The sequence below is a fragment of the Lissotriton vulgaris genome, chromosome 6 (assembly GCF_964263255.1).
Source record: "Lissotriton vulgaris chromosome 6, aLisVul1.2, whole genome shotgun sequence".
Taxonomy (NCBI): Eukaryota; Metazoa; Chordata; class Amphibia; order Caudata; family Salamandridae; genus Lissotriton; species Lissotriton vulgaris.
This window is the reverse complement of record NC_141694.1, coordinates 562,012,384-562,039,496: the sequence shown is the minus strand read 5'-3', so window position 1 is coordinate 562,039,496 and position 27,113 is coordinate 562,012,384. Positions and strand designations below refer to the sequence as shown.

The 27,113-nt window shown below is 48.8% G+C and overlaps 1 protein-coding gene across 2 annotated transcripts in view; it reads right to left on the bottom strand.

Annotated features, from left to right (window-relative positions):
• The window catches only part of DOP1A (DOP1 leucine zipper like protein A), a 1,079,867-nt gene that overhangs the window by 941,115 nt on the left and 111,639 nt on the right, over nucleotides 1–27,113 (bottom strand). The gene's annotated exons all lie outside the window — the stretch shown is intronic.

Below are 27,113 nucleotides of genomic sequence, written 5' to 3'. Positions count from 1 at the left end.
GCTAAAAAAGCTGGATAACTAAACGAACAAGTTACTTACCTTCGGTAAAGCCTTATCTGGGAGAGACTATCTAGCTGTAGATTCCTTAGCTTAGCATATTCTCTAGGCATCAGACTGGATCTGGAAATTATGAGTAGTGCTCCTGCATGCAGGTAGTTGGTGTCGTTCGGCTCTGCATCAGCATTATCTGCACCAAATGTGACATCCCAATGCCTGTGTAGGCGCCACCCTATGGTGCTGACATCAGTTTATATTTGTGACTTTCCATGTCAGAAGCTCAGAGCCATGAAGAATGCTGACACACTTGTGTGTATTGCTAAGGCCCTCAGAATGGTGAACCTATAAAATCAGTTTGCAGAGCGGGGAAGATTGGCGGGTCTGGAAGCAATCTGCGGCTACATTGAGTCTACCAGATAAGACGTCATCAAAGGTAAAAAACTTGTTCAACTGATTCTAGCCACAGATTCCTTACCTTAGAATAGATACACAGGCAATACCTCTATGGAGGTGGGTTTGCGATACAGATTAAACAAAAAAGTCTTGCAGGACCAAATGGGCAAAGTGCCCATCATGACAGACCTGACCGTCCACTTTAAACAACAAGCATTTACAATACAATAGGTCTTGCACTGACATTATTTTGAGCTATTGTTATCGTAAATGTCATTGTTTTTTTGTGTTTTTTATTTTGTAAAACATAAATAAATGAAAGCACTCGGCAGAAAACTTTGCGGGGCATTTACCTTGCAGCTGGAGCTGCGCTTCAGACCCACGCAGTCCACTTGCTGCCCGAATTGGTTTTTCCGCCGCCTGCTGCCTGTGATATCCCGGCAGGCGAGCGGAAAGGAGGCGAACTACAGCCCCCAGAAGCACTGAGCGGCGGAAGCCGACCACGCCCCCTCACCGCGCCCGGAGGCGCTTAACCCCTTCGCTGCGACCGCGATTTTACCGCTGTGCGGTAAACAAAAGAAGAGGGTGGGGCCGTGACGAACCCCAGCCGTCATCAGCAGACGCCCACCGCGGGGCGTGACGGCTGGGGTTCGTCACCAGCATGGGAGGGGTTAAATCGGCAGCTGTGTTCAGGGGGAGCGAGAAACTCGGCAGAAAACTTTGGGGGGCATTTACCTTGCAGCTGGAGCTGCGCTTCAGACCCACGCGGTCCACTTGCTGCCCGAGTTGGCTTTTCCGCTGCCTGCTGCCTGTGATATCCCGGCAGGCGAGTGGAGAGGAGGCGAACTACAGCCCCCAGAAGCACTGAGCGGCGGAAGCCGACCACGCCCCCTCACCGCGCCGAGATGCGCTGAAATCGGCAGCTGTGTTCAGGGGGAGCGGGGGACTCAGCAGAAAACTTTGCGGGGCATTTACCTTGCAGCTGGAGCTGCGCTTCAGACCCACGCGGTCCACTTGCTGCCCGAGTTGGTTTTTCCGCTGCCTGCTGCCTGTGATATCCCGGCAGGCGAGCGGAGAGGAGGCGAACTACAGCCCCCAGAAGCACTGAGCGGCGGAAGCCGACCAAGCCCCTTACCGCGCCCGGAGGCGCTTAAATCGGCAGCTGTGTTCTCGCGTCGTGGGACCGCGCGCGGGCTAAGCCCGGGCAAAGGGCGGGCCCTCTTAGGCCCTCAGAGGCCAGAGGAGGCCGGGCTGGGCCCCCCTCCCTTCCATCCCTGGTCGAACATTAATGGACCCATCTACAAGCAAGGTGTGAGACATTTTCCTTATATTGGGCCATTGATATAGACTTATTTAGTGCTCAGAGACGAATGTTGACATTAAGGTGTAATATCTTGTTATGGCTAAAACTAATCTCAAAGTGTGTCCCAGGGCTGGGGGTGTGGGGACTCTGGACGCTTATTTGAAACGGGCAGAATCTGTAGTGGCGAAAGAAATCGCCACTACATCCAGATATGGTCTCTGGATCCACTTTGTCAGGCTGTCTCTCCGTTACCAATCCCGGAGATATTTGCCTCCACTGTTGCCCCACCAGACTGTATGCACCCCCATCAAGTTCCCAATGGGTCAGTATTAGACGATAGCCTATCAATTTCTTCTGCTCCTTCTCCGGCAACTAGTCTAGCCCCTTCACCCACGGTCACATGTACTGGGCAGTAAAGGGCTAGGCCAGATATGACGGCTATTTGTAGTAAAGCTATACCGGGGAAAAGGAAGGCTAAGAACACCCCCAAAGGTAGTCGCCAACAAGCTAAACAGCCGAGGAACATAAGTTCCGTATCTGGGTTGGGTCGCAAGGATACTAATGCCGCCCATCAGGTTGCTGAGGACAGGGGTCCAGGAAGAAATGAAATTACTGTTCTGGATGTAGAAAATAACAGGGGGGGAGAGATGTCTGAGTTCATGAGGCTTATGGATGAACGGCTCAGGTTATTTACCTCTCCATTAATGGATAAACTAGAGCAAATAGACGGCCGACTTAATGTAATTGAAAAATATCTTAAAGATTATAAAGGCCTATTGCCGGGGATTAATCCACCTGTAGTTCACTCTTTGAGTGCAGTTACTACTTTAGTCAACAACCTGGTGGACTCCATGATGACCCCATTTTCCCAACCTGTACCCCAAGCTGCAGCCCCAGTTGTAGTACCTAATATTTCATTTTCAGCCTTAGGAGTTACGGGAGCTACGCAGGGAGCGAAGCAAGGTCCTTGTGGTCCAGTGGGGAGATTAAACTCTCTAGCACCGCCCCCTAAAAGAGAGTTGCCATTGCATCTACCGTCGGAGGCATGCCCATATACAATAATTCTGTCTAATGTCCCAAAAATCCAGGATGGTCATGACGAACATTGGACCTCATTAAAAAATAAAGCCCTTCACTACCTGTCTAATAAAACAGTGTTAGGTGATCATTTGTATAACAATTTCAAAATGGTAAGAAGGGTGCCTTGGGTGGGCAAGGCTAAGAAAAGTTTGGAAGGTGACTGTGTTGTTATAAGTTTTGGGTCCCTCAGATTGGTTGATGATATACTGAGGCAGGCCGGATCAGTTAGAATTCATCATGACTACGTTAATGTACTCCAATTGGGATTTTTTTATCCCCCTCACAATACTGGGGCAGTGCACAGAGACCCATTAAAGGGGAAAGGTCCATATGAATTCTCTGTACCAGTTTTTAACAGATTCGATGCTTGCTCAAATTTGGAAGATTCTCTTTTTAAAATGTTGTTCTTTTTTTATGGTCTTTTTATATGATATTTTCACATATAATGAAATGTTCCCTTGCCTACATTGTTAGCGTATGTTTTATAACTATGATAATGTACTGTATTGATTGCAAATTTGCACAATTTTCTCTTGTATTTGATTGTGGTCTTGACTTTTGATGTTTAGTATACTTTTATGGTTTTTGCTATGAACCGAATAAAGTACTTTTGGCTGACTGACTGAAAAACTTGTAATGAAATAGGTGACTGGGTGAGAAATAGAGAGCCTCTGGTGAAAGGGGGGACAGAATGATGAAGTACCAGAAAGGAGTGCTATTAGAAGATAGTAAAAGGTAGAGTTGAAAGGAGGAGCCAACTAAGAAGCCGAGAGCCTCTGGTGATAGGAGGAACAGTGTAACAAGGTGAAAGGAGAGACAGTGTGACAAGGAGAGCACAGAGACAGCAGTGAATCACCGATGGGAGAGCCGTTAAGAGACGGAATGGATGAGATGATGGAGAGTGAAAAGGCTGGGATAAAAAGAGGGACTGGGTGAAAAATAGGGAGCCTGTAGTGAAAGAAGGGACATAATGACACAGAGAGGGGAGAGACAGAAGCAGAAACTCTGGTGAAGGAATGGGCAGTTAGACCAGGAGAGTGGAGAGACAGCCATTAAGTACAAGGACCGAATAACGTATTGGAAGCAAAAGTATTGGAAGCAAACGCTAAAGTGCACTTAGATAAATACTCCCATCAAGTCCAAACCTACTGCTATATAACTACCGCCACCCCAAACACCCCTTTCCCCCTAAAAAAAGAACACGCACATCGCCCCATCCACAGATCCTCTCACAGCACAAGGGGTGGACACTTTAGGTAAAGCCATGTATGTGCTCAAGTAACACACCGGTGAGAGCACATAAAGCAGTCACAGCCAGAGAACTGCTCCAAGCCCAACCTTCACCTCACAGCCAGAGAACAGCTCCAGACCCTGTCCTTCACAACCACGCTGGGGTTTCAACCTGCTTGCGCTTCTGGCTCACCTGTGCCGTCTCTAAGCTCTATAACTAGTGAATTTGACTCTCTGCGTCACGTAACTGTCCACCCGTGCAGTGGTTGATTTGCTGAGGGGGCTCCGCGGACGCTGTGCCGCACCTGCCAGCCAGGCATCCTCAGGGGTTTGAAAAGACAAATTTTACACAAAGCTGAGTTAAACCGGCAGTTTTTCTTTTGCTTCTTTCGCCTTTAATCAGTGTTCTCCCTCATTCCTTTGTGGACTGATTGGTGCAGTTTTATTATAGCGAGAACCCAACCAGCTGGAATTGGAGCACTTTCCATGAGGACCATTTACATTACACACGTTTTTTTATTTTATTTATTGGACACAGGGAGATTGGGGGGTGCGCCCAGAATCACTGGTTTGCTTGCCCCGCTGAGACTTGAACCAGAGCTGGAGCAGCCCAGGTCTGGGACACATGTGGGTGCCACAGGAACAGGCCGGGAAGGGGTGGGGGGGCGAGGGACCCATGTGACCGCACTGCTCGAATGCTCTCAAACTCCCGTCTCACTTTGAGACCCCAAACTCCCTTACTTACTAATGCTCAGAGGATTAGTGGACTCCTGGGTCTATAAAGTGTCTTCCATCTAGCACAAAAATGATTGTCTAAACGTGAAGCAATTGCTGTGGCTATGGGACATGCAATACAATAAATTATTAAAGTTTAATAAAGTCAATATGATGCCAGTACATGAAATGGAGCCTAGGCTGCACCATAGATGGCCCCGGGTCAGGTGATCTAGATGGGTGTCCATACGAAAAGACAGGTGTGAATACCATCCGTAGGCCAGCATAATGTCACTAGCCTCGACATTGAGATGTGGTGTCAAGATACGGCAGTTTGAGAGTGCCTCCAACTTTTCTTAATCGTTTCCAAGAACAGTTTCTCCGCCCATTGTACTTACATTAAGTCAATCCGATTAAGCAAATGCCAAGGAATTTTAAAACCTGGAGACTGTCTCGGCCGTACATCTGTAAAATCCTGACAATATGCTAGCCGTACATTGGTGCCAGGGAAGAGAACTGGGAAAGCCAGCTGGTCTGGGCAGTTCAGTCACAGGTAACTACTGACGCCCCCAACCCCCCCACCTTGCCTGCCTAAAACACAGGTCCCTCCACAAAAACAGGCAATAGTTAAGGAGGAGGCATGTCCTGTGGGCTGCAACACCTGCCTCATATGCATGCTGCTAATGTCGTTTATGCAAGGGCCCCAGAAATCAACCTTGTTAATTCCCCCGCCCCCCCCCGCACCCCTCCCCCACCTGTCGGCACTGTGCAAGCCATACCCAACACCTCCCATTCAGGAGCCGGGCACAGCTAGACCGCCTCAGACCCACACCAAAGCACTAGGAGCATGGGGCCCCAATCGTGCCTGCACTCCACGGACGTCCCCTCAGAGTGCAGCACGGTGCCTCAAGGACAGTGTATCGGCGGATGGTGAAGCCTTCCAACCCGCAAAAAGGCTTACCTGTACACCACTCCAAGCATTACAATTGGCGTGCCAAAACCACACCGCAGGGGAGGTGCAGCAGCAACACTTCACTTTGTCCTAAACGCCGAGGGAAAAGGTGCACCCAGCCCTACCCTACGGGACCCAAAGGGTAGGAATTGCCCGCACACTCCCCAAAACGATATGCGGGCCCCACAAAAGACAACACAGAGAACCAGCCGAGGATCACAGGATTTCCTCAGTTGGTTTACTCTTTCCTTACTTGGTCACAAGTAAGCATGGGCGGATTTTGCGGATCCACGATCCGCGGATTTTGCGGATCCGCAGATTTGGGGCGGGGCTTTCATGCGAGTGCACATGCCTCTTGTGTGCATAAAAGGTCAGAGAAAGATCAGTTCAGCAGATGAAGAGAAAGAAGCCCCTGCCGGTCACAAGAACAGCACGGGTATTGTGCTCGTGAAAGTCAAGGATGCAAAGGCCTCTATACAGCATCACAGCTGATTTTCCACGGTAGAGTTGGGAAGAAGGCACACCTGTCCAGCCTCGACGACGCTCACGATTGTTTTTGGGCTAATGAATGAGTCACTGAATTTGAGCATCAACTAGTTTGAGCGACCATGTGTGTGTTACTATGCAATCGCCCCGAAGGGCGCAGGGGTCCCTTGAGTGAGCTGTCCATCATAGTGGGTGAATGGCGGGAAGACGGTGCAAACCTCGAGTGTGTGGGCGGGGCCAAACATGCGGGGCTTCCATGCGAGTTCACATGCCTCTTGAGTGCATAAATGGTCAGAGAAAGATCAGTTCAGCAGATGAAGAGAAAGAAGCCCCTGGTCACAAGAACAGCACGGGTATTGCGCTCGTGAAAGTCAAGGATGCAAAAGCCTCTATCCAGCATCACAGCTGATTTTCCACGGTACATTTGGGAAAAGATTAAAGAAAGCACACCAGCCTGGCCTGTTGTAACTATTTTACGATGGCGCCGGCAAGCTGCCAGCGCCATCCTAAAATAGTTACTAAATTAGCTTCAACAGGAAGCTCTAATAGATAAAATCGAGCACCTGCTTTATTTTATCTATTAGAGCTTCCTGTTGAAGCTAACTTAGTAACTATTTTAGGATGGCGCTGGCAGCTTGCCGGCGCCATCGTAAAATAGTTACAACAGGCCAGGCTTCAACTTTTGCCCCCGGATCCGCCGCTCGCGGATTTGCGAATTCTCGGTAAATTCGCGGATCGCGAATTTACCGAAAATTCGCAAAATCCACGAGCGGAACGGATTTTAAGCTCATACTTAGTCACAAGCGGACTGGGGCACGGAACAGCTCCGCCGGGAACCAAGCAGCGGGGGGAGGGACACGACCTTGTGGCTCCCCTACCCATTTGTTGGCTCCCCCAGTCAGCAGATCCTCTGGCTCTGGGAGCCGGACAAGCCCCGACTAAGCTCACAGACGAAAGAGAAGCCACGAAGAAGTATCAGACGCTGCTTGCTGCCCCTTCCCCCACCGCAGCCAGAGGTCAGGTGGGACCTGCAATGCCACCTTCCACAGCGAGAGCCGACAAGCCCAATGCCGAGGTAAGACATGCCCAGCGGGCCCCATTGCCTGGATGAGGTCCGGACCCCAACCCAGGTACGTGCAACAGAGGGCAGTGTCCGTTAAGCAATCACTGCGCTCACTTTTAAAGGCAAAAAAATAGTAATTAAACAGAGCGCGGTGTCCTTGAAGCGTGTGCCGCACTCACCATCAAGCGCACACGCAAGGCCCGTGTCCCACGGGAGTCTCCCTCGCATGGCTCAGCCTCACTGCTGCTGCAGCAGGGAGGAGGGACAGTGACATTCGCATGAAGGCAGCGTGATCCCTCATCGATGCCCAATCAAAGAGCCCTTGGGACAGAGAGTCTACAGCCTGTCTTGCTCACGCTGCCTGCACGCGCCAGTAGGCTCTCTGATTGGTTGACAAGGTCCACCAATTACAATGCTGATTTGTTGTCGCCAACCTATCAGAGAGCCGTCTGGCGCGTGAAGGCAGCGTGAGCATGACACGCCGTAGACTCGCTTACCGAAGGGCGTGTTGAAAAAAGCCAGAGGCCGTAACAAAAACCGCTGCACACCAATGACAAGGCAGAATTTTTGACGTTGCCCAATAGGAAGTATGGGCGGGAGCAAAAGTCCTTCTCCTAAAATCCCTCTACCCTAATAAATCTCGCTAGGCAAGCAGCGCATGCGCGCTGCAACACTAGGCGAGACTTAAAAAAGGGGGGAGAGAGAGGTAAAGGCTCGGTTCATCCTCCTTAAAGACACGTATTCCCAAAAATCAGAAACCAGCCTAAGGAAAAATGTATGAAATACAATGAATCTCCACTAAGATAGTTTAGTAGGAAAAATATGTTTTTCCTAGAGACCGCCCACCTACCAGGGTTGCCCCTTGGTGGGATGCTTCATCATTGGGGTTCATCCCAATCCTCTATGGATTGAGGCGTGATACGACCAGACGGTTACGCTGGTAGGACTTATAGATAGGGTCTATGATAAAGACAATGTTGGTGAAGGGAGTGGGATAATGAGTGTTGGTGAGTTAAAAATACCTGACTAGTAGGATTCTCATTTTATTTCCGCCTCTAGCATGTAATGTTAAAATCAGGGTTTGTGGCTGAATGGGTGGATTATAATAAGTCAGTTCTCTTCAGAGATAATCGGTCAACATGTTTTGAGCCGTTCCCCTAATGGCTGTTCTTCAAGCCCTATAGGGAAATATTCCCATTGGTACCACTCCACGAAGTCCTCTAATTAGGACACCAAGGATAGCATGCCCTCAGCATAACCCAATTAATACATAAGGTAACAATTTGTCAAGCCGTATCTGAAAGGAAAAGAAGAAAATTTTAAGAACAAGCAGGCATATCAGCCATAGCTATTAAACCCCAATACGCAATATGCAAAAGAACACTGTGCACAAATCCTGTGGTGAAGGTGCCCGAAAAAACCTGAACAGTCGTGATCACTTCATACGTGAAAAAATGTTGCCCACCTTCGTAGCTCTCATTCAGTGGCTATTAAAAAAGTCTCCACCAAATGGTGAGCCATAATCAGACAGAAATAAAACACACAAACAATACAATACATACAGTTACATACATTTTTGATGACCTACGTCATGGTTTTCCAGGGTGGAGAGGCCTGGAGTCAAACACTAATAGGAGAAGAAAAGGTAGGACATTGGATCGCCCTCAGGTAAATATCCAGTGTTTTTTCAGGGGGACTGGAGCGAGTGGAGAAAAACATGACAGTAGTCAGATGAATACCTCCACTCGTGGCTCTCAAGTAATGAGCCATGTCAGACCTCCCTAGTCACTTACTTCATCAAGGGCCGTCCTAGTCCTTTTTGCCTAATTCGTTTCCCTGGAGACCGCATCTTGCCGATGTGTGTCTCCGGTTCTTTTTTATCAAAAACAGCTGGGTAGTCATTTCCGCACAGTGACCTAGTCTGTGGGAGGACTACACCGCTCGATTGGTTATCGTAGATGCCGCCTATCCTCAGTGAAAAATGGGGGCCATCTTGGAATGTTTGTTTATTAAGGGAGGGTTATCAAGTGCTAAACGGTATTGAATGGGGACACCTGGTGATATCCCCAAACAGTTAGGACTTTATCCAAAGGTGGCAGCAAATTTCTGAGAAGGTAAAATCAAAAAACAAAACAAAAATACGGCGATTCTATTGCACACATGACTAGTCTCCATGAAGATTACTCTGCTCCGTAGTGTTTATTAAAGGTCACCTGCCATGTTCCAAGTCAGGGGGCCATTTGTCAATCGTATTAGTACGATTCACGATAGTGGTTTCAATAGACAAGCAGTTATTACCGAGATAACGATTCTTAGAGTTCTATGTGTAAGGAAGGTTTGTATGTAATTTTCGTTCGCCATAAGGTGCACTACTACAACCAGATGATGGACAAGAGTGTCCCACACATAGGAGGATGTAGACCCAATGTTACTCACTGCCGAGGGAGTCATCCAGATGGCATAAACTCGGGGCAACACGGTGTGCTTGGTTGGAAAAGGTTAGATAAAGATACTACAAGGAATATTATCATTATGACACTTGGTGTCTGTTTTAAGTTTGAAGACCCATCTCTGTTCTTTTTCCAGAAGTCGTTCACAATTGTCTATGTTCTTGAAATGTTCTAGAATCTCCCATTTCAAATCAAGGGGGGGGGGGAGGGGTTCAATTCCAGTAAATAGGATAACATCTTGGTTGTGATGCGTTGGCATCAGACATTACTCCTGTGTTTGCATTTTCTAGTACTTATTTTGTGAGTGGTCATTCCCACATAATGCAAATTGCAGGGGCAAGTGATCAGGTAGACTACCCCGTAATGATGCAATTTGTCAGGTTAGGAAGTTCCCATTTCACTCCGTTGTTGAATAGTACATTTTTTGTGATCTTGGTGAGATGGCAAACGCTGGAATTCCTGCTAGGATAATGGCCCACAGGTGATGTCTCAGAAACAGACAGACTTATTGGTCTTGTATTCGTCAGTCGGCGGCGGGTGTGCACTAGAATATCTTTCAGGCTTTTCCCTTTCTTGTGAGAAAACATGGGTTTTGGTATGTTTAAACTGCCATTATTCAGAATCTGCATGACTTACGAGACATGGTTTTGAAGCTATGTTGCATGTAATAATACAGATAGGTCTCATTTCTTCTTGCTTGTCCTGTGTGGGACACGGTTCAAGGAGACTATCTCTATGGTTGTTTAAGGAGAGTTTTTTGCTTTTGACATTATTCGCCTTGGGTAAATCCTTGCTATCAATTTCTTTGATAGTTTGTCTACCTGTGTTCTGTAATCATTAAGTTCAGTGCAGTTTCTCCTGAGTCTTACAAATTGTCCAAAGGGTAGATTTTCTATTTGGTGCCTGGGGTGGAAACTGTCATAAAGGAGTAGGCAGTTTTTTGCTGTTGGTTTTTTGTGGGTATTGGTTTTCAGAATTCCTTCATCGGCAATGATGTTAAGATTTTAAAAAAACAGTTCCGTCCTATTCATGGTGAAAGTGAACGTCAGGAAGGCGTTTTGTATGTTAAGCCATGTTATCAATCCACCAGCTGTGGACTCATCGCCCTCCCAAATCACTAAGATGTCTTTGAAATATCTTTTACATGTTTTTATATGGCTGAGAAAGGGATTGGTGTTATTGAGAATTGTGTGTGTCTCCATGTGACGCATATACAACCCCGCCACACTCGGAGCAAAGGTACTCCCCAAGCTAGTCCCATGTTGTTGGAGGAACAGCATTCTTTCAAAACTAAAGAAGTTTTCAGTTGAGACCCATTTGTAGAAATCCAACCCCAGGTGTCTGGGCGCATGATAGGTCTAGTTGGCTTCAAAAAAGGACCTCCTCGTTGATATTGAGGGTTTCTTGACGTAGTAGACTTGTGTACAGGCTTTTGACATTAAGTCCAATCAAAATGTTGATGTTTGGATAGAATGGAAAATACCAAAGGATGCACAAGACTGCCTTGATATCTTGAAAGTATATGGTGTGCCCTGGATCAGGGTGTCTCAAGAAGGCATCTGCGAACTTTGAAAGGGGCTCTAAAATAGAGCCGATTCCCAAATCAATAGGTCGTCCTGGGGGTTGATCAGTGACATATGGATCTTGGGAATAGTGTAAAAATATGGGGCGATGGGGGTGGTATTTATCAGAAATTCCCCTTCTTTTTTAGTGATCCAGTAAGTGTAACTGCTTCCTTTAACATGCTGGTTATTTGTATTCGTAACCATTCAGTTGGGTCTTCCATCAGGCATTTGTAAATCCTTTCGTCATTCAGTAGTCTCAGACATTACTTTTGGTATGCGTTGGTTGTTTGTAAGACTATTGTGCCCCCTTTATCTGCTGGTTTGATCACCATGTTTTTGTCATTGGGATACTTTGTGAATGGCAGCTTGTTCTCCCTTCGTGGTATTGTGAAAGACCTTGATGGTCTTGGAATAAATTTCACTGACATCTTTCAGAGCTGCCTTTTCAAAGGCCAAGACATCTAACGAAGGGCTGAGCTTGGTGGTACAAAGGTAGATCTTGGTCATAAGCTCCTGTTGCTTTGGTTGGCATCCTGCTCCCGAATAACCGTCTGTTCGTAGCACGCCTCGATCTGTAGAGGATTGGGATGAACCCCAATGATGAAGCATGCCACTAAGGGGCAATGCTGGTGGGTGAGGGGTCACTACGAAAAACCTATTTTTCCTACTAAACTATCTTAGTGGAGATTCATTGTATTTCATACACTTTTCCCTTGGCTGGTTTTCGATTTTTTGGAATACGGACCTGAACATCCAGACAGTAATGCTTGGTGATCGTTAGCGAAGACGCACAAGTTGCTGTCTGACCGATGTCCAGGACATGGACTACTACCAAGGTAACGTAGTAGTCACAGCCTTGACTCTGATAAAATGAGCATGCAACACTCAGGGGGTTGCTATTTGGCCAGTGCGTAGCAGATCTTTATGCAGAGAACTATACATCATGAGATGGTCCTTTTCTAAGCTCTGACATACCCTATAAAGAGTTGACCCCCCACCCAGAACACATTTGTACAATCTAGGTAGAACAACAATATTCTTTCTGGGTCCAGAGAATGAAGTTTCTCCTCTTTTGTAGCAGGGTGAGGCAGAGCAAAGAAGGTAGGCAAGGTGATGTTCTGACCTACATGAAAAGATGTCACAACCTTCAGGAGAAATACATTACCAGCTTGTCTGTGTAAAAAGTGGTATATGAAGGGTGCACAGAAAGTGAATGCAGTTCACTGACCCTCGTGGCCGATGTTATGGCCACTAGAAAAGCTGTCTTGATGATAAGCAGGTTAAGTGGACAGTTGTGAAGAGACTCAAACAGCAGGCACATAAGGAAAGTCAAAACTAGGCTAAGACCCCACTGGGGCTTGATGAATGGCCTGGGAGTAAATGTCTTGGAGACTGTAGGAAGGTGGATACCTGACTATGGTTGCCCCCAACTTTTTGCCTGGTGTTTTGCTGGTTTTCTGACTTAGTTGGCCTGGGGCCCTGCCAATCAGGACCCAAGGCCTACTGCTCTCTCTCTAAAATGGATTCCATGTACCTTAGGTACATAACCAATTGGTACTGGGCCACCTTATCAGACCCTGTAACTCAGGGCATAGGTGTACCCAGGGCCTACCAGGGCCTGCAGCAGGTATTATGCCACCCCTGGCTGGCCATCCAAATCTGATACAACTGGCTGCACGACAGCTGGGGCAAGGTGGTGTAGTTACCCTTTGCTTTAGATATAGTATACCTATATCTAACCCTAAAATGGACACATAGATTCCTATCAGTCACTCCTATGGCAGGCCTTAACAATCCTGAAGGCAGAGTGCGTGGAATCATGTAAGATGGTGCTCTGGCATGAGCTGAGCCCGTTTGCAGCTTGCGGAACCAAGTCCTAATAGCTGTTCCATGATAACGCATACCATATACTCTTAAGTGCATTATAATCCTCGCGGTTATATGCTAACTCTGGTATTGCTTTATCAAAACATGTCGAGTAAGGTGTCATACGAATTGGAATACTAACCCCTCGCCAATTCTGGCGACGGGGTTAGCATTCCACCCTTCTAGAGGGACACGACATGTATGTAACTGTGAACCCCGGTTAAAGTTAACTCGAGCCTCAGCGTCACAAAATGGATGCTGCCACCACAGACACAAGTCTGACCCCCTGCAGCTGGGAGTCCTTCCAGCGAGGGGAGCTTGGACAAAGGGTTTCCTGTCAGGGGCGGTGCTAGCACCATCCCAGACAGGGTTTTGTGTATCCTGGGTAGGCAGGGCTTTAGAGGAAGGTGGCTGCAAGTGGCACCCCGGTGCTCACTATGCATCTGCCGGCTAGAACCATTTCCAGGATCATCTTTGAATCCTGAAACTACTTTCTACAAAAGGAACTCTCGACTTCTTCTCAAGATTTCTCCCTTGTGACTAAGGAGTAGTCACCCTGCACCCGCAGGCACCATCCAAGAACACTGCGGTTTGCTGCACGTCCTTCCTCCGGAATCCAACTGACCAGCACAACGAGACCCGGCTTCCCTGGCACCTCTGACCTCTACCCACATCGTCAGCTCAGCTGAGATCCGTGGGTGCGACGAAACCTCGAGGGGCCGGCCATCTTCAAGACTGCACGACTCTTGCCCAGCACGACCGCCGAGGGATCCTCGAGTTAGTGCTTTGGGGTCCGAGAAGCCCCAACCCTGAGCAGCTCCAGCACCGAAGTTCAGCCCTCCAGCATCCACCAGATCTGCGTGGGGCCCTTCTGCTCTTTGCTGCTCACCGCGTTGTCTGGCTACTATCCCGCTGGCTTGTGGCCTTCCCGACGACGAACGACGACATCAACACTGCTAGTCTGGTTGCTCCAGACTGGCCCTTGCTCCCCTCCAAAAGAGGAGCACCCCGGACCCTCCTGGTCCACTCCAGACGCCATTTTGAGTCCACCGCGTGGGCTTGCATTTGCCAAGACTTGTTGCCCCAATCCTGAGTCCAGCAACGTCGACAGCAGATACCATCGTGGGACAGCTCGCACCTCCATCCTGGTAGCCGACAACGCCTCCTGGTCCGTGAGACTGCAGAGCCCAGCGTCGCCCACTCACCTGGTCGAGGTGACTCCATCCGGTGCCATCCTGGTGCCCATCTAATCACTGGCTAGTGATTCAGAACTTGGTCCCCTCTGCTTACAGGTGTCTTCCATCTCCGATCCAGGCTTGGAACCATCCGAATCTCTTCACTGGTCGCCTGCCAGCAACTTCTTCTTTCAGGCTCCATAGACTGTAACGAGGATTCCCGACGTCTTTCCAGACCTATGCATCCGCAGCCCCTGGGCTAGGTAACCTCGGCATTTTGGTGCCCCAGCATAGCCTCACTATCCAAGGGTCCAGATCCTTTTTCGTTTCAGCTCTACCTAGTCGGATTCGTCCGATATCACTAACTTTGTAATTTCTAGCATCCATAGACTTTGTCCCGCCTCCCGCGTGAGAGTGCACACTCTGCATCGAGTCCCCTAGGCCTCCTGCTAGTAATCTGAAGGTTCAGTAGTCCAGTCCTAGGGATTCCAAACCCTATGAGATTAGTACTTACCTGCTAGTAATTTCGCATTCCACTTTTAGAGTATATGGTTTTTCGTGCCCCTCGGGCATTTGTGTAAATTGTGCAACTTAAAGTATTTTCGTAAGAGTTTTGTTGTGTGCTTAGTACCCTGTCCTCATAAAGAGTACAGGGCTGTTGTGATCTAAATAAATACACTGTTTATTTTTATAACACTTGTGTGGTGTCCTTTCACTTGGTGTTCAAGGGGTATATGTGATGGTATAACAGCTGGCTTAACACGCCCTCTAGAGTTTAGCCCGAAGACTGCTCGTATCCATGCTACTAGGATAGCTGGTCTATAAGGTTGACTTACAACCAATCATCAATAAGGGTTGTTTGGACTTATACAAAGTGCTCACTAGAATAGTGAACATCATATATCAGGCCAACTTCTCACATTGGTGAGCAGCGGTTGGGATTTGAGCTTGCTGTTGTTTTACCACACGTATCCTAAGAATATCATTGTGAAAGATCACATAAGTATTTAGGTACATATAACTTAGCTTGGAATACTCTTAGTTCTACTGAACCAGCTGTTGTAGTTCAACAGGGCCTAGCACTCCCTGACTACAACTCTTAGCAAGGGATCAGTAGGCAAACATATAGTGTAGGTAGGTGCATCACTTACACCACACTAGAAAAGCATGTCAGACAAAGGAGGAAACTCTGAGTCTCCCCTTGTGTCAGTTGACCCTCCACAGGTCATGTCCAGATATGCAGCTCTTAGCTTCCAGGAGATGAGACAATTGTGTACCTTCAGGAAGCTAAAACAGGGTTCTAACCCTACCATTCCCTTTCTGATTGGTCTCTTAGAGACTTATGATGCCAGGAGAACTGCTAACCCAGATTCTTCTAATCCAGATGGGAACATGCCTCCCTTAGAGGGAATCACTGGTGACCCTGACCTCAACCTCCAAGCAGCAGATGATGCAGAGGAGGAAGAGGAAGAGGAGTTATCAGAGGATGAGGCAGACAAGGGTCAGGTAGAAGTCAGTAGACTCACTAGGACCAACTTAAGTAGGCATGAGAATGGATTTGGGGGACCCCCAGGGCCACTCTCAGGCAGACTTAACATGGGGAATGGACGAGTTAGGTCTCTATCCAGAGGCTCTAACAGATCCATTCGAACGAATGGCTCTCAGACCTCTTCTCGTAGAGGGATGTCATCCCCTAAGAGAAGGGAGCATGAAGCAAAGCTGAGGGAGACCAATCTGAGGATTGAAAGGGAAGAACTTGCCCTGGCCAAAGAGAGGCTTGCTTTTGCTAGAGAGCAGAAATTGAGTGGGGTAGACCTCACTGGTGGCAGCATTTTACCTAGAGAAAAGGACAGGAGTTTAGACACTAGACACCTGAGTAAGATAGTGCCCCCCTTTAAACAAGGGGATGACATCCACAAATGGATGACTGCTTTGGAGAGGGCTTGCACTGTCCAGTGTGTCCCCCAGAGTCAGTGGGCAGCTATCTTGTGGCTCTCCTTTGAAGGCAAAGGTAGAGATAAGCTCCTCACTACTAGAGCTGAGGATGCTAACAATTACCAAGTCCTGAAGAATACACTGATTGATGGGTTTGGCTTAACAACTGAACAGTACAGGTTGATGTTCAGAGACACCCAGAAAACTCAGTCTCAGGATTGGGCTGACTTTGTTGATTGTGCCACTAAGGCTTTTGAAGGCTGGCTACTGGGAAGTAAGGTTACTGATTTCAAAGGATTGTACAATCTAATTATGAGAGAGCAAATGTTAAGTAATTGTCAGAACCAGTTATTACACCAGCACCTGGTAGACTCTGATCTGACCTCTCCACAAGAATTGGGTAAGAGGGCAGACAAATGGGTCAGAACCAGGGTCAGGCCTAAGAACCAGGGTGGTGACCAAAAGAAGGAATCAACCAAGCCTCAAGAGAAGGGTGGGAATAAATCTTCTGATCAAACCACAGGGCCCCAAAATTCCTCTGAAAAGGGTGGGTCCCAAACTTCTCCCAAAACCCAAAAGAAACCTTATTGTCATACCTGCAAACAGGTAGGCCATTATAAAAGTGACAGCAGTTGTGCCAAGGCCAACAACAATAAGGAAAACATACCCCCAGGTAATACTCCCAGACTTCCTGTTACCACTAGTGGTAATCCCCCAGGTGGTGGGAGTGCCCCCAAGAATGTGGTGGGCATTACTTTGGGAAACCAGGTGGATTATGGCCTAGCCAGATCCCCTGACACAACTCTTGTCTGTGAGACTGGCATGGGGTTTGCCAACTTCACTACTGGTACCCACATTTTGGGGAAGTATAGACAAGAGCCCCTTATCAATGGTCAGAAAGTTGAGGCATACAGAGACACAGGGGCCAGCATCACCATGGTGATTGACCATCTGGTCCCCTCTGCTCAACTGACCCCTGGTTTCATTTATCAGGTGACAGACATTCATGGAGGGAAAAGAAGGCATCCCATGGCAGTAATCGAGCTCAGCTGGGGTAATGTCACAGGGCCCATGAGAGTGGCAGTGACAGACAACCTACCTGTAGATTGCTTACTGGGGAATGACCTGGAACTCTCAGCATGGGCTGAGGTGGAGCAAGAAACCCACTCCAGGATGATAGGCCTACCCAGAAAGGTTAGTGGGGCAGTAATAGCTACAGCCCCAGTCCAAGCACCATTCCTCCCTGAAAAGGTTGGAAGAGCAGTGGTAGCCACTGCCCAGGCTCAGACAGACTTTCCAGAACAGGATAGGAGGGCTGTGACAGTCACAACCCAAACACAAACTGAGTGCCTTCCTGAAAGGGTTGGTAAGGCTGTAATGGTCTCAGCCTCTACTCAAACAGATAGTGGGGTTGTGAAGCCTGAAACAATGGATCACTCCACCCAAACAGAGAGCATTGAGGAGGAAGAAAAGTCTTCCCCCTCCCAGACACTAGGTGAGAGCCAGCCTCCTCAGGGAACTGACTCTACCCCTGGTGAAGGAACTGCCCCAGAGCTAGTCAGGCCTAGCCTGGCAGAGCCCCTGATGGCAGTGGACCCTTCCCAGGTGGGACCCAGTCTGGAGCAGGTAGCCTGCACCTCTCTACCCTGCCTCAGTCAGCCCAGGGCTGTAGAGGTCAGGGAGGCCAGTGGTGGACCCCAAAGGCCCCCCTGTCCAAAAGAACTCCCCAATCAACAGATTAGATTCACTGAAGCTAGTAGACCTAGCCAAGTGAAAATAAAACAGACTCCTGAGGGATCCCCCTTAAAAGTAGTTAGGGACCTCCCACAGCTGGACACTGTTGGGCACAGTCAAACATGGGGCCTAAAAACCCCAAACCTGACCTGTCCCTCCAGTAAGCCAAACAGAGGGACTCAGCCTCCAGCTTTAGGTAGCCAGAGGTTGACCCTGAGAGCTCATAGCAACTCAGTACTGGGAAGAAAGGCACATATGGTGGATAGTGATTGGAGGAAGTTGAGCCCAACAGTAGTGGAGTCTCACTTCAGTACTCCATTCCCACACCAGCCTTTTACTTTGCCAAAACACACCACAGGTAGTGATTCCCTATGGTGGAGACCCTCAGATACCCTTAGGGTGAGGGGTTACTTAGTGGACCATGATACAGGGGGTAACCATGCCAGTGCAGGTACCACCTCATATGGCCACTCAGGCAATATAGGCTTACCTGGTCAAGGATAGCCTTATCTCCTTTCGTTTGGGGGGGGGTTGTGTAGGAAGGTGGATACCTGATTATGGTTGCCCCCAACTTTTTGCCTGGTGTTTTGCTGGTTTTCCGACTTATTTGGCCTGGGGCCCTGCCAATCAGGCCCCCAGGCCTACTGCTCTCACTCTAAAATGGATTCCATGTACCTTAGGTACATAACCAATTGGTACTGGGCCACCTTATCAGACCCTGTAACTCAGGGCATAGGTGTACCCAGGGCCTACCAGGGGCTGCAGCAGGTATTATGCCACCCCTGGCTGGCCATCCAAATCTGACACAACTGGCTGCACGACAGCTGGGGCAAGGTGGTGTAATCACCCTTTGCTTTAGATATAGTATACCTATATCTAACCCTAAAATGGACATATAGATTCCTATCAGTCACTCCTATGGCAGGCCTTAACAATCCTGAAGGCAGAGTGCTTGGAATCATGTGAGATGGGGCTCTGGCATGAGCTGAGCCCGTTTGCAGCTTGCGGAACCAAGTCCTAATAGCTGTTCCATGATAACGCATACCATATACTCTTAAGTGCATTATAATCCTCGCGGTTATTGACTAACTCTGGTATTGCTTTATCAAAACATGTCGAGTAAGGTGTCATACGAATTGGAATACTAACCTCTCGCCAATTCTGGCGACGGGGTTAGCATTCCACCCTTCTAGAAGGACACGACATGTATGTAACTGTGAACCCCGGTTAAAGTTAACTCGCGCCTCAGCATCACAAAATGGATGCTGCAACACAGACACAAGTCTGACCCCCTGCAGCTGGGAGTCCTTCCAGCGAGGGGAGCTTGGACAAAGGGTTTCCTGTCAGGGGCGGTGCTAGCACCATCCCAGACAGGGTTTTGTGTATCCTGGGTAGGCAGGGCTTTAGAGGAAGGTGACTGCAAGTGGCACCCCGGTGCTCACTATGCATCTGCCGGCTAGAACCAGTTCCAGGGGCACACCAGCCCCTGAGCTGGGGAAAGTCCGGCATGGGAGAGGGGTGTAACCACCCCCCTTCCTGGTCCCACCCATGGGCAGGACCTAGTCGCGTGCCAGCCCCTTTTCCTAGTATAAAGATAGGAGCGGGCCCCTTCCAAATTAGATCATCTTTGAATCCTGAAACTACTTTCTACGAAAGGAACTCTCGACTTCTTCTCAAGATTTCTCCCTTGTGACTAAGAAGTAGTCACCCTGCACCCGCAGGCACCATCCAAGAACACTGCGGTTTGCTGCACGTCCTTCCTCCGGAATCCGACTGACCAGCACGACGAGACCCGGCTTCCCTGGCACCTCTGACCTCTACCCACATCGTCAGCTCAGCTGAGATCCGTGGGTGCGACGAGACCTCGAGGGGCCGGCCATCTTCAAGACTGCACGACTCTTGCCCAGCAGGACCGCCGAGGGATCCTCGAGTGAGTGCTTTGGGGTCCGAGAAGCCCCAACCCTGAGCAACTCCAGCACCGAAGTTCAGCCCTCCAGCATCCACCAGATCTGCGTTGGGCCCTTCTGCTCTTTGCTGCTCACCGCGTTGTCTGGCTACTAGCCCGCTGGCTTGTGGCCTTCCCGACGACGAACGACGACATCAACATTGCTAGTCTGGTTGCTCCAGACTGGCCCTTGCTCCCCTCCAAAAGAGGAGCACCCCGGACCCTCCTGGTCCACTCCAGACGCCATTTTGAGTCCACCGCGTGGGCTTGCATTTGCCAAGACTTGTTGCCCCAATCCTGGGTCCAGCGACGTCGACAGCAGATACCATCGTGGGACAGCTCGCACCTCCATCCTGGTCGCCGACAACGCCTCCTGGTCCGTGAGACTGCAGAGCCCAGCGTCGCCCACTCACCTGGTTGAGGTGACTCCATCCGGTGCCATCCTGGTGCCCATCTAATCACTGGCTAGTGATTCAGAACTTGGTCCCCTCTGCTTACAGGTGTCTTCCATCTCCGATCCAGGCTTGGATCCATCCGAATCTCTTCACTGGTCGCCTGCCAGCAACTTCTTCTTTCAGGCTCCATAGACTGTAACGAGGATTCCCGACGTCTTTCCAGACCTATGCATCCGCAGCCCCTGGGCTAAGTAACCTCGACATTTCGGTGCCCCAGCATAGCCTCACTATCCAAGGGTCCAGATCCTTTTTCGTTTCAGCTCTACCTAGTTGGATTCGTCCGATATCACTAACTTTGTAATTTCTAGCATCCATAGACTTTGTCCCGCCTCCCGCGTGAGAGTGCACACTCTGCACCCGAGTCCCCTAGGCCTCCTGCTAGTAATCTGAAGGTTCAGTAGTCCAGTCCTAGCGATTCCAAACCCTTTGAGATTAGTACTTACCTGCTAGTAATTTCGCATTCCACTTTTAGAGTATATGGTTTTTCGTGCCCCTCGGGCATTTGTGTAAATTGTGCAATTTAAAGTATTTTCGTAAGAGTTTTGTTGTGTGCTTAGTACCCTGTCCTCATAAAGAGTACAGGGCTGTTGTGATCTAAATAAATACACTGTTTATTTTTATAACACTTGTGTGGTGTCCTTTCACTTGGTGTTCAAGGGGTATATGTATGGTATAACAGCTGGCTTAACACGCCCTCTAGAGTTTAGCCTGAAGACTGCTCGTATCCATGCTACTAGGATAGCTGGTCTATAAGGTTGACTTACAACCAATCATCAATAAGGGTTTTTTGGACTGATACAAAGTGCTCACTAGAATAGTGAACATTATATATCAGGCCAACTTCTCACAGAGACCTCTGAGAAAATTAGTGACAAAAGGTGACTTGAAGAAAGTAGGTTGGTATGGAAACTGCAAGAACACCGAAATGGCATTTAAGTGACCTTTAACAGTGCCCAGAGCACAGCCCTGCTAGGCCAGAGAAAGAAAAAACAATAAATCTTGGTGTAAGGACACCGAAAGTTAAATATCTTTGGATGCACACCATGCCACAAACTTGTCCCAACGGCAGGTGTATACAGTCTTAGTGGAGGGAAGCCTAGCTGCCAGAATAACATCACAGACTAACAGAGGAAAGTCAAAAGCTGTCAACTGTCGCTGCTCAATCTCCAAGCATGAAGGTTGAGCATGCATAGGTTTGGTTGCAAGACCCTGGCATGCTGCTGTGACAGAAGATGCTCATGAAGGGGCAGTCTGAAAGGAGGACCGATGGTCATGCTGAGGAGCTCAGGATACCAGACTCTCCGTGTGCAATCCAGAGGCACAAGAGTAACTGGAGCCTGGATGTTTCAGATCTTTTTGAGAACTCTGGGAAGGAGGTGTATCAGCAGAAAGACATACAGGAGGCCGTAGTTCCACTTGATATGAAAGTCAGAGCGAGAACTGCCTCAAATACTCTGGCGCGCATAACTGCTGACAACTTGAAGCCTTGACGGAGGTGAACATATCTAATCAAGTCTCTCCTCACTCTTGAAAGAGATCTTGCGCCCCCTCTGGATGGAGATGCCATTTTTGATCCACTGGGCATCGACAGATGAGTTTGTCTGCACTGGCGTTCAGAAAGCTTGTCAGGTGTTGAACTAACATGGAAATGCCATGACATTCCAGCCATATCCAAAGGCGCAGAGCCTTTTGACAAAGGGTCCAGGACCCCATTTCACATGGTTTTATAGTTCTACATGGCGATAGTGTTGTCTGTGAACACCTGCACTAGTCTTCTCTTTATTGAAGGAAGCAAGGCTTTCAATGCGAACTGGATCCCCCGGAGCTCCAGCAGATTGATGCAAAGCCTGGATTTCACCAGAGACTAGAGTCTTTGGATTTCCACCTCTTCCAGATGGCCACCCCAGTCTAGGAGTGACTCATCTGTCACTACATTCAGCTCTGGTTGTGGAATGGAAAAGCTTATACAACCGCTGAAATCCCTGTTAGTCAGCCTCCTCTGCAGGAATCTTGCAGTCCCTCCGAGACTCGGACCAGGATGGAGAAATTCCCTTGATGCTATGCCACGGGAACCTCAGCTTTCGCTGCAGAGCCCTCATGTGCCAATGGTCATACGACACGAAGGATGTAGGCGGCCATGAGGCCCAACGACCTCAGAGTCAGTCTCAACAAAATCTAGGATTGAGGGTAAAGCATCTGTTTCATAGCCTAAATATCCTAGAATCACGGTTTGGGAGGATACACCCGGAACTGCACTGTCTCCAGAAAGTACACAATGAAAGGGAGTGCCTGAGAGAGAGTTAGGTGTAACTTCGGCATGCAGATAGTGAACCACAGCGAATGTAGGAGAGTGAAAGGTGACTGCCTAGGGCTAATCGTCAAGGTAGGGGAAAACAGGAACCCTTGATCTCTGCAGATGTGCTGCAACCACTCTGCCATCACTTTTGTGAAAACCTGAGGGGTGCCGGTGAGGCCAAGGGGAAGCAGCCAACTGAAAGGGCTCATGGCCCACCATGAACCTCAGGTAGCGCTAGTGGGCAGGCAGGACGGGGATGTGGAAATATGAATATTGCGAGTCCAACGTTACCATACAGTCACTAGAGTCTAGGGCAGACGGTCTGAGTAAAGGTGAGCATCTTGAATGTTTCCTTTTTCAGGAAGAAGTTGAGATGGTGCATGTCTAGAACAGGAGAAAAGCCTGCTCCCTTTTTGGGCACCAGAAAGTAGCAGGAATAGGAACCACAACACTACTTCTGATGGCAGCATCGAATGCGCCCTTCACAAAAGACACAACACTTCCTGATGGAGCCGGGCGAGATGATTCTTCATCTGCCAGACATAAGTGGGTGGCAGAAAGGGGATGGAGTAGTCCCTCTGGATGTTTTCCAAAACCCACTTGTCTGCAGCTGCCAGTAGGGCAGTGGACTGACCCAACCTCTGGCTGGTAGTCCCACACGGTCGGTGGAACCCACGTCCACAGCCAAGAAAAGGCTATGAAGCCTGCTGGCCTTGGTGGGAAAGGACTCAGTTGGTTGCCATTACCGTAGCCAAGATAGGGGAAAAAGGTAAACTGGGTTAGCGTGGGGCCACAGATAAGCCCAAGGACCTGGCCATGGCTCTGCTATTCTTAAAGTGCATCAGCGCTGCGTACACCTTCTCACCAAAGACGTTAGAGCCATCAAAGAGCATGACCATGAGATTAGACATCTCCCGAGAAGCCAGTGGTTCTCAGCCAGGTGTGGCATCTCAGTGCCACAGGAAATGAAATCATTCTGCCCAGCAAGTCGGTTGTGTCAAAACCACATTTGATAGAGAACTTTGCTGCATCTTGCCCATCAGCAACAGCTTGCAAGAGTAATGCTTGAGCCTCCTCCAAGACTATAGGTAGCACTTACACATCCAATTCACACACAGTGTGTTGGATTAAGACAAAAGGCACCCCCCTCCAGGCCCGGCAGCCCGTTACGAGGTTCCTTGCTGAAAGAAAGGCTCGCTCTAAGTAAACACGAAACGGGACGGACGTTGACATTAAAAACGCAACCAGGAGTCTGTGGGCAGACTATATAAAAGGATTCACGAGTGAGATCTACAATAACATACCCATGGAAGCTATGGCTTTCGGTCCTTGACCGGCCGCCTTAGTAAATGCTGTTCTGTAGGTTGTTTGAGTAAAGATAAGCAGGGATCGGCTGATCTCGCTGCATCAAACAAGCTTTCTGGTCCTGAGGAGAACCCCATAGTTCTAGGGGTTTGAAACGCGTCAACCTGTTGTTGGCCAATCAAGTGTATAAATCAATGTGAAATTTGGAAATTCTTGTAATTTGTGAATTCTTCCCTTGTTTGGCTTGTTGTTTGTCTTCATACGTTGTGTGGGTTTGCTGGAATGTTTGTGGATTGGAATTAGTGGATGGGTGAGATGAATGGTGGATATGGTATGATTGATGGAGTTTGAAAGAGGTTGTTTTTGATTTTTTGTTGTACAAAAAAACAAGTATCAAAATGTTATCCAGTACAAAAGGCGGCAGTTTCAGCAGCAGATTCTGAAAAGAAACATAACAAAGTGAGCCATAAAGTGACAGTGAGGTGCAGACCTAACCTTCCTTCAGAGGGGGGCGTCCCGTTTTTGATTTAAGTATGCAAAAATATGTAGTAATTTGTGTTTTGTTTAGACAAGGTAGTTTGGTGTTTGTCAAAAATTTGTAATGGATCAAATCTTTTTCACCTGATTAAAACATGTGAATGTTTTGATTAAATCATACTGAAACAGATGATTCAAGGTGACATTGTTTCAATTATATGCGCTGTTAGAAATTAGAGAATTGAGTATCGGTATTGGCATTTTTGTTTTTTGTTTTTGTTTCCTAAATATGAGAAGCCTAGCCCCATAAAACTCTTTGACTCGTTCTCCGGGCTTGGGAAACTCTGGGAGGTGCAAAGTAGACTGAGGCCTTGAGTGCCAACACTCCAGTGTCCGGTTCGAAGACCACTTTGACTTGTTAGAATTCTTCCGTTTGTGGGACTTACCCAATGACTTTGATGGAGATGATGATTGTCCCATAGCTGACTGTGAGCACTCCTTGGACCTTCACCGCAACCAAAATTGTGAGCCCCACAGGGTCATCCGACGTCAAGTAGCAAGGAGCTTCAGAGGCCACTCCCTCAACTTCTTTGGATTCATGGCACGGCAATCCTCGCAGGTCTTGGACTCGTTAAAATTGTGTGAGTCCCTAACAGGCCTGCCAGTTTCAAACAGTCTTACCCGACCTGATGGCAGCCTGCAATTGTGGGAGAATCAGGGTGTGCCTCTGTGGACTCTGGTTTCCAAATGCTGAGGGTCTGTGACCTCTCACAGACTTTCCCAGATGACGCATCGGGTCTCCTCAGTCTCTGGGCAGCCCACGTCGGGTTTGGACGTCCTTCTCCACTGCTCCTCACAATCGATAAGAGCTGTGTACAGCAGCATGGTCACAACAATCTAGGGCTACTTCAGTTCTAGGTAAATAATAAAGACTTTACATTATTCTACATTCATTTTCTACATTAAAATATTTTTATATAGTTAAAAAAAAAATACATTTCCCGATACTTTCTTATAGGGAGATGTCCACCCTGTGGCAGAGATCTCCAACAGGTAAAAAATTACTGGTAGTGGAGCCAAAAAGAAGGAGGACTCCCTGCAGATTAGGAGGCTCGAGGATGAAATCACGGAATTGGAAAAGGGGGAGGAGGGGGTTTCCACGCCGGAGGGTCGCCATGCCCTGGCACTAAAGCAGAAAGAGCTCCGGGCCCTAGCGGAAGGCGAGGCGCGGGCCTATGCCCTTGCCACGCAGCACCGTATATATGATGTCGTTGACAAAGCCCGAAAGCTCCTAGCTTGGCTGGAACATAGGGACAGAGAACTCTCCTGGGTAGCGGCAGTGCGCGATAAGTCGGGCGTCCTGGCCACCACAAGTACTGATATCGTGGAGGCGTTTGCGACGAACCTGGAGGAGGTTTATAAACTGGTGCGTACTAGGACGGAGCATGATTGTGCAGAATTCCTTCAGGATTTTGCGCTTCCCACCCTGTCGCAGTCCCAGAGTGATGCCCTGGAGACGGCTCTGTTTCGGGGAGGAGGTGGGAGCTGCGCTCGGTTCCCTGCAATCGGGTAAGGTGCAGGGTCCTAATGGGATGCCGTTTGAGATATTCAAGAAACAATCAAGTATTGTCACGGGCCTCTCCTCAGGATGTATCTAGAGGCACGTCAGGTAGGCGTACTACCACCGGACCAGAGAGAGGCCCCAATTGTGGTTATACACAAGGAAGGCAAGTCAGTTGAGTTCTGCTCCTCCACCGGCTGATCTCCCTCATACATAAATATTGAGGCGAAGATGCTAGCGAAGGTCCTGGCGGACAAGCTGCTCCCGCTCCTGCCTGACCTGATCCACGTAGATCAGTCAGGTTTTATGCCGCGCAGAAGTACCAGGCATAATCTGCGACGTATGTATGGCGTACTGCACATGACGGAAGGGGTGGGGGACACGCAGACGTCATTGATGGCACTGGACGCATCAATGGCGTTTGACAGTATTGAATGGCCATACCTTTACATGGTTCTGCGGAGGTTGGGCTTCGGGCCGATCATCTGCAGTTGGGTGCACCTCCTGTACGAACAACCTATGGCGCTGGTGCATGGCACGGTATCTAGAGCCTTTCAGCTCCGGTGGGGTACGAGACAGGGTTGCCCCCGATCCCCCCTCTTATTTGCCCTTGAGATTTGCGCCTGGCTGTGTGTGTGGTCTTGGTCCGAACCCCGGGTTGGGGCGTGGCAGACTACAACATGCCCATGAACCTAGCAATCTCAGTGTTCTCTTTTATTTATTCCATCATCTAATCTTCTTGGGTCCCAAAATACATATTCTGTTATACCTCCTCTTTCTGTAGGGCTCACAGGTGCATTTCCTCCAAGTGAAACCTGTCATACCTCGACAGCAAGCCCCCCAAATTGGCAATATGCCATTGGGTGGTCGCTGTAAACAGCATGCGCAAGCCAGAGGCATTGAGGCAGTTACTGTCCTTGTCCTGGCGGAAGAGGGGCAACACCCAGGTCTTGGGTAAGGCCTGCTTTTGCACTGTGTGCACAATCAAGTAGTCTGGGGGACTGTCCGCAGATGTAAAGTGGGTTATTGGGAGGAGCCTTGATCTTCTCCACCCGTCGTGTGACCACCCTTGCCTTGACAGTGTCCATTAAATTGCCCGGGGAAGACTTCTAAATATCCTTGGTGCATAGG